This window comes from Schistocerca cancellata, chromosome 8, assembly GCF_023864275.1.
Source record: "Schistocerca cancellata isolate TAMUIC-IGC-003103 chromosome 8, iqSchCanc2.1, whole genome shotgun sequence".
Lineage (NCBI taxonomy): Eukaryota > Metazoa > Arthropoda > Insecta > Orthoptera > Acrididae > Schistocerca > Schistocerca cancellata.
In genome coordinates this window covers 67,231,323-67,249,837 of record NC_064633.1, presented here as the reverse complement: position 1 = coordinate 67,249,837, position 18,515 = coordinate 67,231,323, and the positions used below count along the sequence as shown (strand labels likewise).

General features: G+C 45.3%; 1 long non-coding RNA gene across 1 annotated transcript in view; it reads right to left on the bottom strand.

Moving 5' to 3' along the window:
• Positions 1-18,515, bottom strand: part of LOC126095037 (uncharacterized) — a 783,099-nt gene that overhangs the window by 461,072 nt on the left and 303,512 nt on the right. Inside the window, exon 2 of the long non-coding RNA XR_007521903.1 lies at positions 10,555-10,662. This is a non-coding gene — a long non-coding RNA (uncharacterized LOC126095037). The remainder of the gene's footprint in view (positions 1-10,554; positions 10,663-18,515) is intronic.

Sequence of the window (18,515 nt, the reverse complement as noted above, 5' to 3'; positions counted from 1 at the left end):
GTTGCTAAATTATAGTAAATGACAATCAGAAGCAGACACTGACCTCAACCCTTGGCCCTTTCCACAATCCTATTACCTGTTCTGCACTGCGGGTTTGGCGGGCGTTTCACTCACCATATAGCGAAGATGCTGAGTCGCTGATAGGCACAACAAAAAGACTTTCACAATTAAAGCTTTCTGGAAATGGACTTCTTCAACAATAGACACACATACGCACAGACACACTAATTCAAACGCAACTCTCACACACGACTGCAGTCTCAGGCAACTGAAACCACACGGAGACTGTAGTCGTATGTGTGAGTTGCGTTTGCGTGGGTGTGTGTCTGTGCGTATGTGTGTCTATTGTTGAAGTCCATTGCTAGAAAGCTTTAATTGTGAAAGTCTTTCTGTTGTGCCTATCTGCGACTCAGCATCTCTGCTATACGGTGAGTAGCAACTTTATTCGCATAATCTTGTTACATTCCATCCTGAATTCTCCGCTGTTTGAACTAAGTTACAAGCGAAGTACGTATGAGTTTGTTTTGTTTACAATATTGTGGATACTTAAGACATGTAATTAATATCTTTTGCCGCGCAGGATTAGCGGAGCGGTCTGCGGCGCTGCAGTCATGGACTGTGCGGCTGGTCCCGGCGGAGGTTCGAGTCCTCCCTCGGGCATGGGTGTGTGTGTTTGTCCTTAGGATAATTTAGGTTAAGTAGTGTGTTAGCTTAGGGACTGATGACCTTAGCAGTTAAGTCCCATAAGATTTCATACACAATTAATATCTTTTGATGTTTTCAGCTCCTTGGCGGAAGAAGTTAGTTACAGAGAGACACGCTTGGTAAGTAGTTTTCTGAGGTGCAAATTACGTGTTGTGCTGTGCTCTTTGTGATTATCAGCGAAAATTATAATAAAAAGTGAAAAAACAAGGAAATATGTATATACAAACAAAAGTGGAACCACAAAAATGTGTTTCACAAACAGTACGTTCTATGTCTAAAACAGCGAAATAGAATAATAAATGTACATCGAACAGAAGATAAGAAAATAAAAACAATTTCTTCTAACATTAACTTTAAAAATTAATGAATTCTCTCTCTTACATTAAATTCTCATGGAAAGGAGCAAAAATTACGCAGTACAGATCACTCTGGTAACTTGTCAGTTTTGCTAACCATTATCATAAGTGGAATTGTTCCGCACAGTGCTAATAGGAAGAGGTAGGTTAGAATGTGAACTTGGAGAGACTTAGACGTCACAAGAACGCATCGTAATAGGCGACAGCGCGACAAAAACTTAGCAAAAAAATCTAGATTCTTTGAACATGAACTGGATTCGATACAGAACGTTACGTGGTAACTAGCAAAGGAGGACACAGTGACTGTATTAAGATGGCAGGATTAGTCCTGCGTTAACCGTTTCAGACGATGTGGTTCTGTTCGCAGCCGCGTAAGATTTTCTCATTTCGTGGCACAGGCACAGTAGCTACATCTGCGGTCATCTTTCACGTCTCCAGTAGATGCTGCCCTGTAGCCGTCACAGCTTCAACAACTTCACGTTTCGGAGGTAGGTGAGCAAACGTGGGAGCCGTTTTTGTGTGCAGGCACAACTCTATTTGGTTTCAAATTATGATTCAGTTTATCTTTATACGGAATGTTTTGCGCATGGATTACGTACAGAAAATTTTTCTATTCAGATTTATACTCTTTGTATTCCGATAATACACACATCAAAAAAAGTTTCGCATCACCTTGGTTCCGAGAGTTCCGGTACCTGTATAGAAAATTGGAATAGAGATCAACACCAACATAATATCCGCCCTTTTTACTGCTCATAAAAACCACACATTGCATGTTGAACCACAATACAGCGAGACCTGCAGAGGTGGTGGTCCAGACTGCTGTACGCACCGCCACTTCTACACCCAGTAGCACGTCCTCTTTGCACTGATGCATGCCTGTACTCGTGTGGAATACTATCCACAAGTTCATCAAGGCACTGTTGGTCCAGGTTTTGCCACTCCTCAACATCGATTCGGCGTATATCCCTCAGAGTGGTTGGTAGGTTACGTCGTCCATAAACAGCCCTTTTCAATCTATCCCAGGCATTGTCGATAGGGTTCATGTCTGGAGAACATGCTGGCCACTCTAGTCGAGCCATTTCGTGATACTGAAGGAAGTCATTCAGAAGATGTGCACGACAGGGGCGCGAATTATCGTTCACAAATAAGCTGGCGATATGGTCGGCCGGAGGATGGCATTCATGTATCGTACAGCCGTTACGGCGCCTTCCACGACCACCTGTGGCGTACGTCGGCCTCGCATAATTCCACCTCAAAACAGCAGGGAACCTCCGCCATGCTGCACTCGCTGAACAGTGTGTCTAAGGCGTTCAGCCTGACCGGGTTGCTCCCAAACATGTCTCCGACGATTAGTTGAAGAAATATGCGACACGCATGAGTGAAGAAAACGTGATGCCAATCCTGAGCGGTCCATTAGGCATGTTGTTGGGACCGTCTGTACCGCGTTGCATGGTGTCGTGGTTGACAAGATGGATTTCGCCATGGACGTCGGAAGTGAAGTTGCGCACAATTTGAGTCTTAACCCGCCGTCCTGTGGCTACACAAACAGAATTATTCAACACGGTGGCGTTGCTCTCAGGGTTCCTCCGTGCAATAATCAGTAGGTAGCGGTCATCCACTGCAGTAGTAACCCTTAGGCGCCCTGAGCGGGGATGTCATCGACAATTCCTCTCTCTCTGTATCTCCTCCATGTCCGAACAACATCGCTTTGGTTCACTCCGAGATAATTGGACACTTCCCTTGCTGAGAGCCCTTCCTGGCACAAGGTAACAATGCGGACGCGATCGCACCGAGGTATTGACCGTCTACGCATCGTTCAACTACGGACAACACGAGCCGTGTACCTCCCTCCTGGTTGAATGACTGGAACTGATCGGCTGTCGGACCCCCTCCGTCTAATAGGCGCTGCTCATGCATGATTCACATCTTTGCGCGGGTTTAGTGACATCTCTGAAAAGGCAAAGGGACTGTGTCTGTGATACAATATTTACAGTTAACGTCTATCTTCAGGAGTTCTTGGAACTGGGGTGACGCAAAAAAATTTTTGATGTGTGTACTTAAATTTATGTATTCATTTTAATAGTTATTGTGGTGGTTCCTTTTGATACAACTGCAGCTCTAAGGGAAACATGAGTAGCTGTGACACATTGTTGTACTTTCAGTTTCAGACGATGTACTGTCGCAGAATAAAGGAAGACGAATTTCTGACGTGCTTTTTGGAATGGACTTCTGTTGATGCCGACTCAGACAGACAGTAGTCAGTATGTTTGATGAAGACAATGACCTCGATTTTCGAACGAAAAAAAATCATTGATGTCTTGCATTATCATAGGGAGTGAGAGCAAAAGAAAAGTAATACTGTTATTCCAGTTGAAAAACACGCAACAGAAGCAAAGTGTCAACCAAGAAGGAACATCACAGAAGCAGATAGAAATCTGTCAACTGCCCTATGCCTAAATGCGGAAAGGAAATGCTTTTTACCTTATGACCAAAAATAAGTTTTTTTTTTTACAGTGAAACTATTTGAAAATACCCTGTATTTGTTTAATTTATGTGTGTAACATCTGTTTTTCACATTGATGTGTCTCAATGTATGTCTCATATTGTAATAAAAACAAAAAATTTTAAAAAAAATTGAGTTTTAGTATTTCGTGTTCGAAAGTTTTAACGACTAGATGTTATAGAAGACGCTTTGCAGCAACTGATACCAGGCCAAAGAGTAAAGCAGCAACGCGGAGCTGTGACCTGCGGGAAACTCTCCAACAGTTAACAATATTTACTGGCCATCAAATACTAATACAATAAATTAAGGCTGTTCGTCCACTGGGACAACGCCACTCGCCACTGCAACGCAAGCTTTCCGCTACAACTTGACCAGAGTCGCGTTGCACATTCTTTGTCCACTCCTGAAACACTTTTGTGACTGGTTATCAACTAAAAACGTGCCGGTTTGTCTGCTCCACAATTGTAAGCCACAAAATTGGTAAGGCTCCCATTGTGTGTTAGTACTTCACGAAGCTTCACACAAAGTGCAAGTTATGAATTAATCGTTCCCCCTTCGCGGTATTTAGACATTTTCAGCTGACGAAGTACAGTTCAGAGGGATTTATATGATGTCGAATATGTTTCGGAGGAGCTACATTTTTGTCCCGTCATTACAATACAGGATAGGAACTGGAGGGAAAACCATCTCTTTTCAAGAGAGTCCACTGCTTACTTCGAGATAAGATGCTTTAATTAATCATTAGAATGCATAAAAGAAATAATGGAGAAATTATGAAGCATAGTAACTCACTATGGAACAAATGAATGTACTTACAGATTTAGAACCAGTACAATTCAACGGTATTTCAACTTTTTTTAATATAAGGAAATGACAATTTTTTTGGATTTGAGTTTCAAGAACTAAACATTTGTACTGTCAGCGTCACGTTACAACCAATTAACCGATGGATGGTTGTAATCCTGGCACGTACACGATTGGTAGGATGCGAAGGAAGGGAAGAAGATTAGGGTTTAACGTCCCGTCGACTTCGAGGCCGAATGTTTCAAGAACGGGGAACGAATCAACCGGGCCCTTTCAGAGGCACTCCACCTGGTACCAATTAGGTAAATCACGGAAAACATTAATCTGGATGGCCATACGCATATCTGCGCCACAAACCTCACTATTGCGCTTCCAGTGTCTTCCCATTATGCACCTGGGCTTCTCCTGGAGACCCCCATACGCCATACCTCCCATATTGATCAAAAATATTGCCTATTAACGAAGACAATGGGTTTGTCTACGAGTAACAATGACAGCTACCAATCTAGCAAGCTTAAGAAGTACACATTTGTCTCATCCTCATGACCAGGGGCTCCGAACAGAATTTTCTCGAGAACCCCCTCATCGAGCATGATTGGTACCTTGTCATATCACAGTATCAAGTACCTAAAAAAGGCAAATTCAGAGTCTTTTTATGTTTTCTATTTTTGGTACTTAGAAAAAACATTGACATATTCATTATTGAAAAAATATTGAGTTTAAAACATTTTCAATTTAGCCACCATTGTTATTGTTAAATTTTTGATTATTACTCAAAATCTTTGTCTTCAAATCTGGGTGTTTAGTATAACAAATGCAATATCTTCCTCTTCATCTTCATCTTTAGGCCTTTCTCGTTTTAAAGAACCAATTTTTAACCAACGGTCCATTTTTAACTACGCGAACTGCAGCTTCCCCAAATAATACAGAATATTGAATATGTAAACAATACGGTCTGTCAAAGCACTGGAAATAAATTAACAATTGCCGATTGTCGTCTGAAATGTGAGTTTCTGTGTACAGTGACTGTCAGTTGTCAGATGCAAAGAGGCAGCGCGCTTAGTCTAACGGCATACAGGAGAACTATTTGCCTCTATCTAATTCTAGTTTTTCTCTGGAATGTGCTAGTGTCAGTTGGCTCTAGGAAGACACTAGACGCAAAAGTTAGCGTTCGCTTAAGCTCTGGTCATGCAGGAAGCGGCCAAAACTAAAAATCTGTTATAATACGAAATATATTTAATGTATATATTATTGTAATAGCATCTTGCGGACCCCACCGGCATAGCTCGCGGACCCCTGGGGGTCCGCGGACCACCTGTTGGGAACCACTGGCCAAGACTGTTCCAACAGCACCATTTGCCAGGCGGGGCAACTTAGACAGGGTGGTGGGTGGAGAAACACTCGCAGGGTGACTCTTTTCTCGAGCATCGGGCAGCACCCTTCAAATAGCTCGTGGGCAGGCGCAGCTTGTATAGGCGACCTGCCAGGTAGGTTTAGGTTTATTGCACGTGTTCTGCACACACTCGAAGCACCTGCCTGCGGGTTGCTGTTCCCTTCCAAAACACGTAACCGTGGCCAAGGTATTGGTTCCCGCCCACAGCCGGTTGTCAACTAGGTGCACACTGATTACAATAACTTGGTGACTGGCGTTTCGGCGACCAGAGAGGTGGGGGTCTAGGCGTCGGCCAACTGCAGGCCTTTCTATAGGTCCACACGCTCGCTGTTTTGCCAGTTCTCTAGGTGCGTGCACAGCCATACTAGGCGAGGGAGGCTACATACGGTGGAGGGGGTACAACCGCTTGTGGAGGTATTCCTATCGGTCACATGAGAAATTGGCTCGCTGTGTACTAGCCAGCAACATTTTATTCGATGTATAGTGGCCATGTAGCCATTGTGGAGATGTAGTATTCATATCGACATGTCGAACAGTATATTCGACAAGTCGTATGGCAAATCAGTGTGACAGCTGAGTGCGGGATGGTGAGAACTGCCCCGCCTCGGCATTTCCTCGCGGCAATTTTGTGTGTGTAGGAGGAATGGGACACAAAGTTCTTGGCCATTCAAGTATCGAGGCCTTCGCAAATGTCAGGCGTGTAGCCGGAGTACGTCAGTTCTGGAAGAACTCCGCGTCCAGAGTCAACTGGTGTGGGCAACAACGTATTAATGACAGCGGTTGCCGCCGGCTGTTTAGCATTGCAACCGTTAGTGGACGGTCAGAGTGCTGCAAATAACTTACCAGTACACTGCTGGATGACAAGTGGTGGACAGCCATACTGTCCAGAAAAACCATTTGCTTACTACGGGGTGTGCCTCCGCTCAATAGGCATCTGATGGCACAGGGATTAGGACAACGCAGGAAGACCATCACAGGACGCGCTCAGAACATTGTAAAGCATCAGCTCGCGTGCCGAGTTCCGGTACACCCTGAGACAAGGCGATGGCTGGGTACGGACACGATGAAAGCAATGCCGGCCGCGCGGGATTAGCCGAGTGGTCTAGGACGCTGCAGTCATGGACTGTGCGGCAGGTCCCGGTGACGGTTCGAGTCCTACCTCGGGCATGGGCGTGTGTGTTCGTTATTAGGTTAATTTAGGTTAAATAGTGTGTAAGCTTAGGGACTGATGACCTTAGCAGTTGTGCCCCATAGGATTTCACACACATTTGAACAGTTTTGAAAGCAATACGGAGGAGGGGGAGATTAGTGTTTAACGTCCCGTCGACAACGAGCTCATTTGAGACGGAGCGCAAGCTCGGGTGAGGGAAGGATGGAGAAGGAAATCGGCCGTGCCCTTTCAAAGTAACCATCCCGGTATTTGCCGGAAGCGATTTAGGGAAATCACGGAAAACCTAAATCAGGTCAGGATGGCCGGAGACGGGATTGAACCGCCGTCCTACCGAATGCGAGTCCAGTGTGCTAACCACTGAAGCAGTACGGGATCACACATTCCAGTTGCTAACGGGGACTCATCGGGTGGGGGTAGAGGAGTTCTCATGTGATCAGTATTGACATAGTATGCTGTTCCTAACCGGTCTTGCTGGTGAACAATGCAGGAACCTGATAAAGTACCTTTTATCTTCCCACAGGTGAACTGTACCTACAACAATGCAATAAATATGCCAGTAGATAGCTCCTGATTCATGTCTTGTTTGGCCTGGGAAACACACGTTTCTCGTGTACTTACATTCTTAGATCCCATGACGTCAAATACTGCAGTCCCTCTAAGTTGCTAAATAATGTCTTAAATGCACTGTATGCGTTTGGCCGATGGGAGAGTGTCTGCAGCCAGCCGCGATATTTTCCACAGACGGAGACAGCACAGCTGGGAATACAGAGCAGGCGTCGAGATGAGCAGCAGCGGCACCGCGCAGGACGTGGAGGACGTCTGTCAGAGGCGGAGTGCGAGGCCTGCGCAGGTGTACAGCACCAGGTGGATGGATAGAAATGAAAGCAGAAGTAGAGTTAGCGGCAAAGTACAGGTGGATGTGTATGTCGACGAGCCTTGTCTGTGCCTTTGTCAGTGGCATGCATTTCTCTGAGAGGGGTGTGAGAGGTCTGTGAAAACACACGGTGATAGATCTGAATGTGGATGCAGATGAGCCATACCTATGCAGTAAGCGGTGTTTTGCTTTTCTCAGAGGGTATGTGGGACGTCTGCCGAAGCATTGTATGTATTTTATTGTATTGTATGTTAACCGGGGACCTAGAAACGACGGTGAGGCACCGTCCCCGCCGCAGCCGCAGTGGTCCACAACCCCACGACGACTACCGCAGTCCACTTTACCCCTCCGCTGCCCCACACCGAACCTAGGGCTATTGTGCGGTTCGGCCCCCGGTGGACCCCCCACGGAACATCTCACACCAGACGAGTGTAACCCCTATGTTTGCGTGGTAGAGTATGGTGGTGTCGCGTACGTGGAGAACTTGTTTGCGCAGCAATCGCCGACATAACTGAGGCGGAATAAGGGACACCAGCCCGCATTCGCCGAGGCAAATGGAAAACCGCCTAAAAACCATCCATAGACTGACCGGCTCACTGGACCTCGACACAAATCCGCAGGGCGGATTCGTGCCGGGGACCAGGCGCTCCTTCCCGCCCGGAAAGCCGTGCATTACATCGCACGAGCAACCGGGCGGGCTGCCGAACCATAAGGCACTAGATGTAGATTAAGATGCAGATATAGGCACGGTGGCTTGCATGTCTCTCGGAAGAGGACTGGGAACTTTTCTGAAGTGTACAGCAGCAGATGTAGATGGAGACGCACGTGTGGGTTGGGTCACCTCTGTGAAGCTGTTGCCGTTCACGTCTCCTAGAAGGGGTGCAGGAGGTCTGTCGAGGTGTACAGCAATAAATGTACCTGTAGATGTAGATTCAGATGCAGATGAGCCACTGTCAGTGGCTTGCACTTCTTTCAGAGATGAGATGTGAGCTCTTCCGGGACGCACTATAATAGACGTACGTGTAGATGAGGCTTACCCGTACCAAGTGGGTGGTGTGCATGTGTCTTGGAGTAGAGACAGGTGTGCAGGTGTGTACACTTTTTTTTTCACTAGCAGCTTATATTTTATGACCCACCGTCTAATTTCTTATGGTGGGTCGTATATTGCCACTTAGGCGCTGTGACTTCCGGAAGGCGTTCGATACAGTTCCGCACTGTCGCCTGATAAACAAAGTAAGAGCCTACGGAATATCAGACCAGCTGTGTGGCTGGATTGAAGAGTTTTTAGCAAACAGAACACAGCATGTTGTTATCAACGGAGAGACGTCTACAGACATTAAAGTAACCTCTGGCGTGCCACAGGGGAGTGTTATGGGACCATTGCTTTTCACAATATATATAATTGACCTAGTAGATAGTGTCGGAAGTTCCATGCGGCTTTTCGCGGATGATGCTGTAGTATACAGAGAAGTTGCAGCATTAGAAAATTGTAGCGAAATGCAGGAATATCTGCAGCGGATAGGCACTTGGTGCAGGGAGTGGCAACTGACCCTTAACATAGACAAATGTAATGTATTGCGAATACATAGAAAGAAGGATCCTTTATTGTATGATTATATGATAACGGAACAAACACTGGTAGCAGTTACTTCTGTAAAATATCTGGGAGTATGCGTGCGGAACGATTTGAAGTGGAATGATCATATAAAATTAATTGTTGGTAAGGCGGGTACCAGGTTGAGATTCATTGCGAGAGTCCTTAGAAAATGTAGTCCATCAACAAAGGAGGTGGCTTACAAAACACTCGTTCGACCTATACTTGAGTATTGCTCATCAGTGTGGGATCCGTACCAGATCGGGTTGACGGAGGAGATAGAGAAGATCCAAAGAAGAGCGGCGCGTTTCGTCACAGGGTTATTTGGTAACCGTGATAGCGTTACGGAGATGTTTAACAAACTCAAGTTGCAGACTCTGCAAGAGAGGCGCTCTGCATCGCGGTGTAGCTTGCTCGCCAGGTTTCGAGAGGGTGCGTTTCTGGATGAGGTATCGAATATATTGCTTCCCCCTACTTATACCTCCCGAGGAGATCACGAATGTAAAATTAGAGAGATTAGAGCGCGCACAGAGGCTTTCAGGCAGTCGTTCTTCCCGCGAACAATACGCGACTGGAACAGGAAAGGGAGATAATGAGAGTGGCACGTAAAGTGCCCTCCGCCACACACCGTTGGGTGGTTTGCGGAGTATAAATGTAGATGTAGATGTAGATGACTGGGTCCAGGGTCCGCAGTGACTGAAAGTAACACCACACCGGCTCCCGTCCCCACTCACACCGTTGCCCGTGTCCCGCTACGTGGAGGCGGGCTCTGTTTAGATCCATTTGATATCTTTTCTTTTCTTTTTTCTGTGCAGCATTAGAAAAACGTATAACTAATACAAAATCAAGTAAGATATTAATAAACAAAACGAAATTAAATATTTAAAAAGAAGGAAGGAAGAGAACTGAATAGAGAAATTATAGGTATAATATTGCCCGTCACCTGGTTGTGGGCGGCGGCCCGTGTCTTGGAATGAACCTCAAGACGCTGGCCGTTGCTCACCATGCCTTTAACATCTACCATCCTAAAAACTACCTTAACTAGAAGAGATTAGGGTACGTTAAAGCTAGAAACTAAGACTAAGACCTCCATGTCCAGCCTACTAAAAGGTGTGTACAGCAGTGCAGACGCAGACGCTGACGGGACTTACCTGTGCCATTGTCGGTGGCGTGCATGTCTCTCAGAGGGGGAGCCGGATGTCTGCCGAGGCGGCCAGCTGCCGCTGCCTGCTGCGCCCGGCCGCGGCCATCAGACTCGGCTGCAACAACACGCGCCGGCTGCTCAGACACAGGTGTCACACAACACACAACACTGGGAGAGGGTAAGCCTCGCCCACAGTAAGAAGCTCGCACTTGCACCCTCCAGACGGATTCACCGTGTGCCACACTGTGTAAGCTGACAGTCGCAACGAGCACGTAAAACATTCAGTAACACCTGAGTCACACGTTCACCTGGTATTGTACACATCTGGACCATCTCTTTCTTAGAAAGTCCGACAAACTGCCGTTTCGGATAACGTCCTGCATTCTAGACCTACAGCTACATCTGTACCGACTGTTCGAGCCACCTGATGGTGCGCGGACAAAGGCACTGTGCGTGTCACCTTCGCCCTTTCCCGTTGCTGGTTCGCCCACAAACGACTGTGAGCTCCAGTCTCCATAATTTAACCTTGATAGTCTCGAGATATTCGTACGAGAAAGTAGTGTTTTGGTTGAGAATTTTAGAAAGGGATGTTCTCTGAACTTTAACACTAAACCACACATCTTTTGTAGAATCTACCACTGCTGTTGGAGAGCATATCAGCGACGCATTCGTGCTTACTATGTGAAACTTCGACGAAACGCGATGCTCTTCTCTGGATCTTCCTACTTCCTCTATCAGTGCTATCTGTTATCGATATTCAGGTGTTAGTCGATCGAAGATTCTTCTACACCAATACTTGACAAATCACCTTACTGTGTGTGACAGCGACAACTTCGTGTGTCATTGCTACTTCGCCCACTTTCTGTCCCGTTCGCTACTTGAGTGGGAGGGACGAGAGGTGCTAAGCATCCATAGCAGGTCTAAAGATCGAATAAATAATTTGAGGTTGGCAGACGGCAGTGGCGGCGGGGCAGTGCCCCCGGCGTGTAGCCAGCTACGTTCTAAAAGCTCTGCTTCTTCCTGGAAGACAGTACAGGACCCACGGCAAACAGGTGGCTCTCCGGGTGAGAGGTCTGAGAAAGGCAGCAGCACACGATCATGCCCACTCACGCGCTGTGGCCTTCAAACCAAACTTAGGATCGATGACAGCTTACCTTTTTAGGCCACAATGTGCTACTGTATCGAATACCTTCCAAAATCAAGGAATACGGCATCAAACTGGGTTCCACAATGAAACTCCCACGCAGATTAAAACTGTGTGCCCGACCGACACTCCAAATCGGGACCTTTGCCTTTCGCGGGCAAGTGCTCTACCATCTGAACTACCTAATCCCGACTCACGCCCCGTCCTCACAGCTTTAACTCCGCCAGTACCTTGTCTCCTACCTTCCAAACTTCACAGAAGCTCTTCTGCGAACCTTGCAGAACTAGCACTCCTGGAAGAAAGAATATTGCGGAGACATGGCTTTGCCGCAGCCTTAGGGATGTTTCCAGAATGAGATTTTCACTCTGCAGCAGAGTATGGTAGACCACTTGCCCGCGAAAGGCAAAGGTACCAGCCGGCCGTGGTATCCGAGTGGTTCTAGGCGCTTCATACCGGAACCGTGCGACTGCTACGGTCGCAGATTCGAATCCTGCCTCGCGCATGGATGTGTGTGATGTCCTTAGGTTAGTTAGGTTTAAGTAGTTCTACGTTCTAGGTGACTGATGACGTCAGATGTTAAGTCCCATAGTGCTCAGAGCCATTTGAACCATTTTTTTTTTGCAAAGGTCCCGAGTTCAAGTCTTGGTCCGGAACACATTTTTAATCTGCCGGGAAGTTTTATATCAGCGCACACTCCGTTGCAGAGTGAAAATCTCATTCTGGGTTCCGCTGTCTTCACCCGTCTGGATCTCATGGATGAACAGGACGAACTGAGTTTCACAAGATCTCTTTTTTCGGAAACCATACTGACAGATAAGGAATAAAGTTGTGGTCATGCAAAAAAGTCGTGTTACGAGAGAAAAGTGTTCTATAATATTACACCCGTTTAATCTGAACGATAAGCCCACACCCATTCGCATCTAGATGTTTCTCTTGTTGACTTTTCAACAGTGAATGTAGCTACGAAACTGATGGCCCTGCGGGTAATGTTTCTTACTCATAAATACAACAACCTTTTGTCTTTTACAGTATCCCTTATTGTCCCTCAAACAATTCCCTGTCAAATCAGACACCGACTTTTCGTTTCCTCAGTTTTTATATTCAATTTTTTAAGTTAAAACTCTCATGTTACTAAACTCATTTCTTTCCTCCCTAACATTGACTCAGTTCCCCTCTAACGTATTTCAGTTCCTCCGCACCTTTTCATTCCCTTCACGCGAACTAATTTCACAGGTCACAGCAAAATCAAAATTATGAACTTCCTGTTTCATAATTTTCCCGTCTAAAAACAGAGACATGGTACACATTATTAATACTAATTATTATATTATTATTTGTCTATATTAGCATACAATTAAATTAAAGGTTCTGTGTTTGTTTCAGTCAGCAATCACGCGTAGTTTTCACGTACAGCAAAGTGAAAAAGAAAATCTGGCTAGATGTAAAACAGGATCATCGAAACCGCATCCTTTCAGATGAAATATCTTTTAGATTAATGCAAAACTGAGAAGATATGTTTGAATACATCAATGACAAAAAATAAACTTTCTAGAACGGAACAAATCTTTTTCAGGTGGAATGAAGTATGGTAAACAAAATTTTTCAAACGTTAGCTTTAACCTTATGAACTTTTTAATACTAAATTTGCTCACAGACAATAAATGGTGTTTCTTATCACTTTTGAACTTCGCAAGGTTCATTCTTCCGTTTATTCCAGAAAGCTGTTAACCAGTAATCGAAAGCAGACACGTCCTAGTATTTGAAAAATCTATAGTAACACAACAGGAAACGCAAAAAATTCAAAAGTTAATATTTTCCTAAATTAACATCTAGCTTCCAGTCTGGAAGATTTCACGGTCCAGAGTTTATGGGCTGACAATAGTCACTGAATTGTGCGACCTGAAGGGATCATTACTGCTAGACCTGACCTTGTCGGACAAAGGCGAAAGAATATTCAGCATTGACAAGACTTGTCTTTCTCTCAGTAACAATCCTCCTGCTCTAGTCGTTGCTACTAAACGGCAAGAGGGCATGGATAGCGTGATGCGTAAGGAAAGGGGAGCAAAGTCGCTGTAGTGGGCTGTTGCAAAGCTGCGGGCATGTCCATTCCCCCGTTCATTGTCGTTAAAGGAAACAAGCTTAGAATGGCAGATTGCCGACGCGATCCGTTGTCTGTATGACGAAATTATTCTACACTATCAAAGAAGCTTTTTGTGCATGGGTAAAACATGTTTAGAATTTCACGTCAGCTGCACCCAGAGTGCTTCCAATGGACGACCACATGACCCATTCAAACACGGTCGGTGTTCTAGAGTGTTGGACGGAACGTGAGACTGCACTTGTGTCTCCCTAGCCACACGACATTACCACTGCCGCTTTAGGAGAAGGCAGTTTTCAAGCACTGAACACCTAGAAGTACGTGTACCATCAGCGTGCGTTCACTCACCGACACCAGATGATGATAATAAAACGCAGTATGGTCTTCTCTTGAAAGCAACCTCGAGCAGACCAGTTGCCATCCCTCTCCTCTAAATCAGCCAGCAACTCCAGAAGAAATGTTGATTTCGGAAGCAGCGTAGGGAACATTCAGTGAGCAACTTGATCAGCCAACTGCGGAAGGCGGAAACAGTGAAGACTCATATGCAGCAACATGTGCACTAGTTTTCCAAGATATTTCTGATCAGACGACTAAGCGCCGAGGTAGAATTAAGACTGAGAAGGCAGAAATACTGACAAATTTTCATAGAATACAGAAAATTAAGGCCAGAGGAAAAAAAAAAAAAAAACCTGTCCGTTTCCCCTAAGGCTGCAGAAGGGGAAGAGAGCGTCGAACGAACACATATGGACACACACGAGTGTGGATTTTGTGACAGGCCCATCTTTTATGAAAGAATGATACGAGAAATGTAGGCCATAGTAACAGGGCCCGCATCTCGTGGTCGTGCGGTAGCGTTCTCGCTTCCCACGCCCGGGTTCCCGGGTTCGATTCCCGGCGGGGTCAGGGATTTTCTCTGCCTCGTGATGGCTGGGTGTTGTGTGATGTCCTTAGGTTAGTTAAGTTTAAGTAGTTCTAAGTTCTAGGGGACTGATGACCTAAGATGTTAAGTCCCATAGTGCTCAGAGCCATTTGAACCATAGTAACAGGAGTGTTGGTGTCGGAGCACTATAGAAGAAAAATATTCCGTTTGTGGTGAATATACACTACTGGCCATTAAAATTGCTACACCAAGAAGAAATACAGATAATAAACGGCTATAGAAGAAAAAAATTCCGTTTGTGGTGAATATACACTACTGGCCATTAAAATTGCTACACCAAGAAGAAATGCAGATAATAAACGGGTATTCATTGGACAAATATATTATACTAGAACTGACATGTGATTACATTTTCACGCAAATGGCTCTGAGCACTATGGGACTCAACTGCTGAGGTCATTAGTCCCCTAGAACTTAGAACTAGTTAAACCTAACTAACCTAAGGACATCACAAACATCCATGCCCGAGGCAGGATTCGAACCTGCGACCGTAGCGGTCTTGCGGTTCCAGACTGCAGCGCCTTTAACCGCACGGCCACTTCGGCCGGCACATTTTCACGCAATTTGGGTGCATAGATCCTGAGAAATCAGTATCCAGAACAACCACTTCTGTGGGCATTGAGTCAAATAGAGCTTGGATGGCTTGTAGGCAGGTGCAGCTGCCCATGCAGCTTCAACACGATACCACAGTTCATCAAGAGTAGTGACTGACGTACTGTGACGAGCCAGTTGCTCGGCCACCATTGACCAGGCGTTTTCAGTTGGTGAGAGATCTGGAGAATGTGCTGGCCAGGGCAGCAGTCGAACATTTTCTGTGTCCAGAAAGGCCCGTACAGGACCTGCAACATGCGGTCGTGCATTATCCTACTGAAATGTAGGGTTTCGCAGGGATCGAATGAAGGGTAGAGCCATGGGTTGTAACACATCTGAAATGTAACATCCACTGTTCAAAGTGCCGTCAATGTGAACAAGAGGTGTCCGAGACGTGTAACCAATGGCACCCCATACCATCACGCCGGGTGATACGCCAGTATGGCGATGACGAATACACGCTTCCAATGTGCGTCACCGTGATGTCGTCAAACACGGATGCGACCATCATGATGCTGTAAACAGAACCTGGACTCATCCGAAAAAAATGACGTTTTGCCATTCGTGCACACAGGTTCGTCGTTGAGTACACCATAGCAGGCGGCCTATGATGCAGCGTCAAGGATAACCGCAGCCATGGTCTCCGAGCTGATAGTCCATACTGCTGAAAACGTCTTCGAACTGCTCGTGCAGATGAAACTTCCTGGCAGATTAAAACTGTGTGCCAGGCCGAGACACGAACTCGGGACCTTTGCCTTTCGCGGGCAAGTGCTCTACCAACTGAGCTACCCAAGCACCACTCCGTCCACACAGCTTCACCTCTGCCAGTACCTCGTCTCCTACTTTCAAAACTTTACATAAGCTCTCCTACGAACCTTGCAGAACTAGCACTCCTGAAAGAAAGGATATAGCGGGGACATGACTTAGCCACAGCCTGGGGGATGGGACGGGGCGTGAGTCGTGCTTGGGTAGCTCAGATGGTAGAGCACTTGCCCGCGAAAGGCAAAGGTCCCGAGTTCGAGTCTCGGTCCGGCACACAGTTTTAATCTGCCAGGAAGTTTCATATCAGCGCACACTCCGCTACAGAGTGAAAATCTTATTCTGTTCGTGCAGATGGTTGTCGTCTTGCAAACGTCCCCATCTATTGACTCAAGGATCGAGACGTGGCTGGCTGCACGATCCGTTACAGCCATGCGGATAAGATGCCTGTCATCTCGACTGCTAGTGATACGAGGCCGTTGGGATCCAGCACGGCGTTCCGTATTGCCTTCCTGAACCCGCCGATTCCATATTCTGCTAACAGTCATTGGATCTCGACCAACGCGAGCAGAAATGTCGGGATACGATAAATCGCAATCGCGATAGGCTACAATCCGACCTTTATCAAAGTCGGAAACGTGATGGTACGCATTTCTCCTCCTTACACGAGGCCTCACAACAAAGTTTCACCAGGCAACGCCGGTCAACTGCTGTTTGTGTATGACAAATCTGTTGTAAACTTTACTCATGTCAGCACGTTGTAGGTGTCGCCACCGGCTCCAACCTTGTGTGAATGCTCTGAAAAGCTAATCATTTGCATATCCCAGCATATTCTTCCTGTCGGTTAAATTTCGCGTCTGTAGCAAGTCATCTTCGTGGTGTAGCAATTTTAATGGCTAGTAGTGTATGTAGTACACTTAGGAAAGTCTTGCTACTCGCTTTACCCAATCTATTAAGGTGATGTGAGTATAATAAAAAGACCGGAATTTTGATTGTTTACGAAGTACCCTGTGTACTTACCATTACGATTTTGATTCAGCTTGCGTAATTTGTGCGTCTTAAAACCGGAAGTTCCCAGTCAAACCTGAGTGACTAACAAGAGGAGCTTACGCAATGGCTCTCTTCGATTTTTTCAGACTTGCAGGATATGAAGCTCAGTGCGTAGACATAAATTTCCTAAATTAGTACGATACAGTTCTCAAGAAAGAAATTCGAAGAAACTGCCTTTGAAAATTAGAATATTTCCCAGCGCTACTAAGTAGAAAACATTTCTAGTGCATTAACACAGTCAGTGGTTTTTGAGTGCGTCGTCTAGACGTCTTGTAACCGTCAAGTCACTGATCCGGTTCTCGTTTATAGCTACTACTTTTTTTACTTAAATTATGTGTTTATTATCAAATGGTATGTTGTTTAACAGATACTGAATCATATCCATACTAATATTATAAATGCGAAGGTAAAACTGTCTGATACTGATACGTCTACACGACTGAACCGTTGAACCTATTTCAATTATATTTGGTATGGAGATAGCTTGAACCCTGAAGAATAACATAGGCTACAGCAGAAAATGAAATTATCTAACTCTATGAGGGTGAAGTAGTGAGTGGAATAGATTTTCTTTCATCAATGGACAGGAAAGATGTCAAAAAAATATTAAATTTAAATTTGTATACGTTGTATAACGAATAGCTAATTCAATGGCGTAATGCAGCTGTCCCTGCACCACTTGGCAGCGATGTTGCGTACGCCACGTCGTGATTTGGTGCAGTATTTTATTTTGTGTGTGTGTGTGGGGGGGGGGGGGGGGAGTTGAGAAGGGGTGGGAGGGTGCACATCACGAGTTACGTTTAACCAAGCAGGAAAACATGTGAGGGGAGCTGATGTTATTGCATGCACAACAGCTTACTTTTACATCATTACAAATCATAACGAAACTACTTATATGCGAGGGCAGTTGTGGGTTACAGCTAATTTTTTAATTAAAAAACATGGTTTTAATTACTGGTAGTATAAAATCAATTAACATTCGCTAAGGAACTGCGAAATGCTGTATTTTAAATACAGAAATGTTATATACATGAATGATAACGTTCCATCTCTAGAAATAAAATTTTCACTTTTGTATCGAATTTAATTTCTTGCGACTACTCACGTTTTCACACGATTAGTCATTAAAAATAAAAAGATGTGATTCATTATTTGATAATCAACATTTCTATTCGTTAACAAAAAATGAAATGTAAATCAAAGTAAAATAAAGGTTGTTATATCGAGATTAGAACCAGTGACTTCACAGTCACAGGACGTAACTCTATGCAGTCAACTCCTGGTGACTACGTTAATACGCCAGAAATGTGTCACACTTAACAGCACTCGACAATGTTCTAATTTTCGAAAGTGATTTTGTCGTCTTTCTTTTTCGCGGTCGTTTAG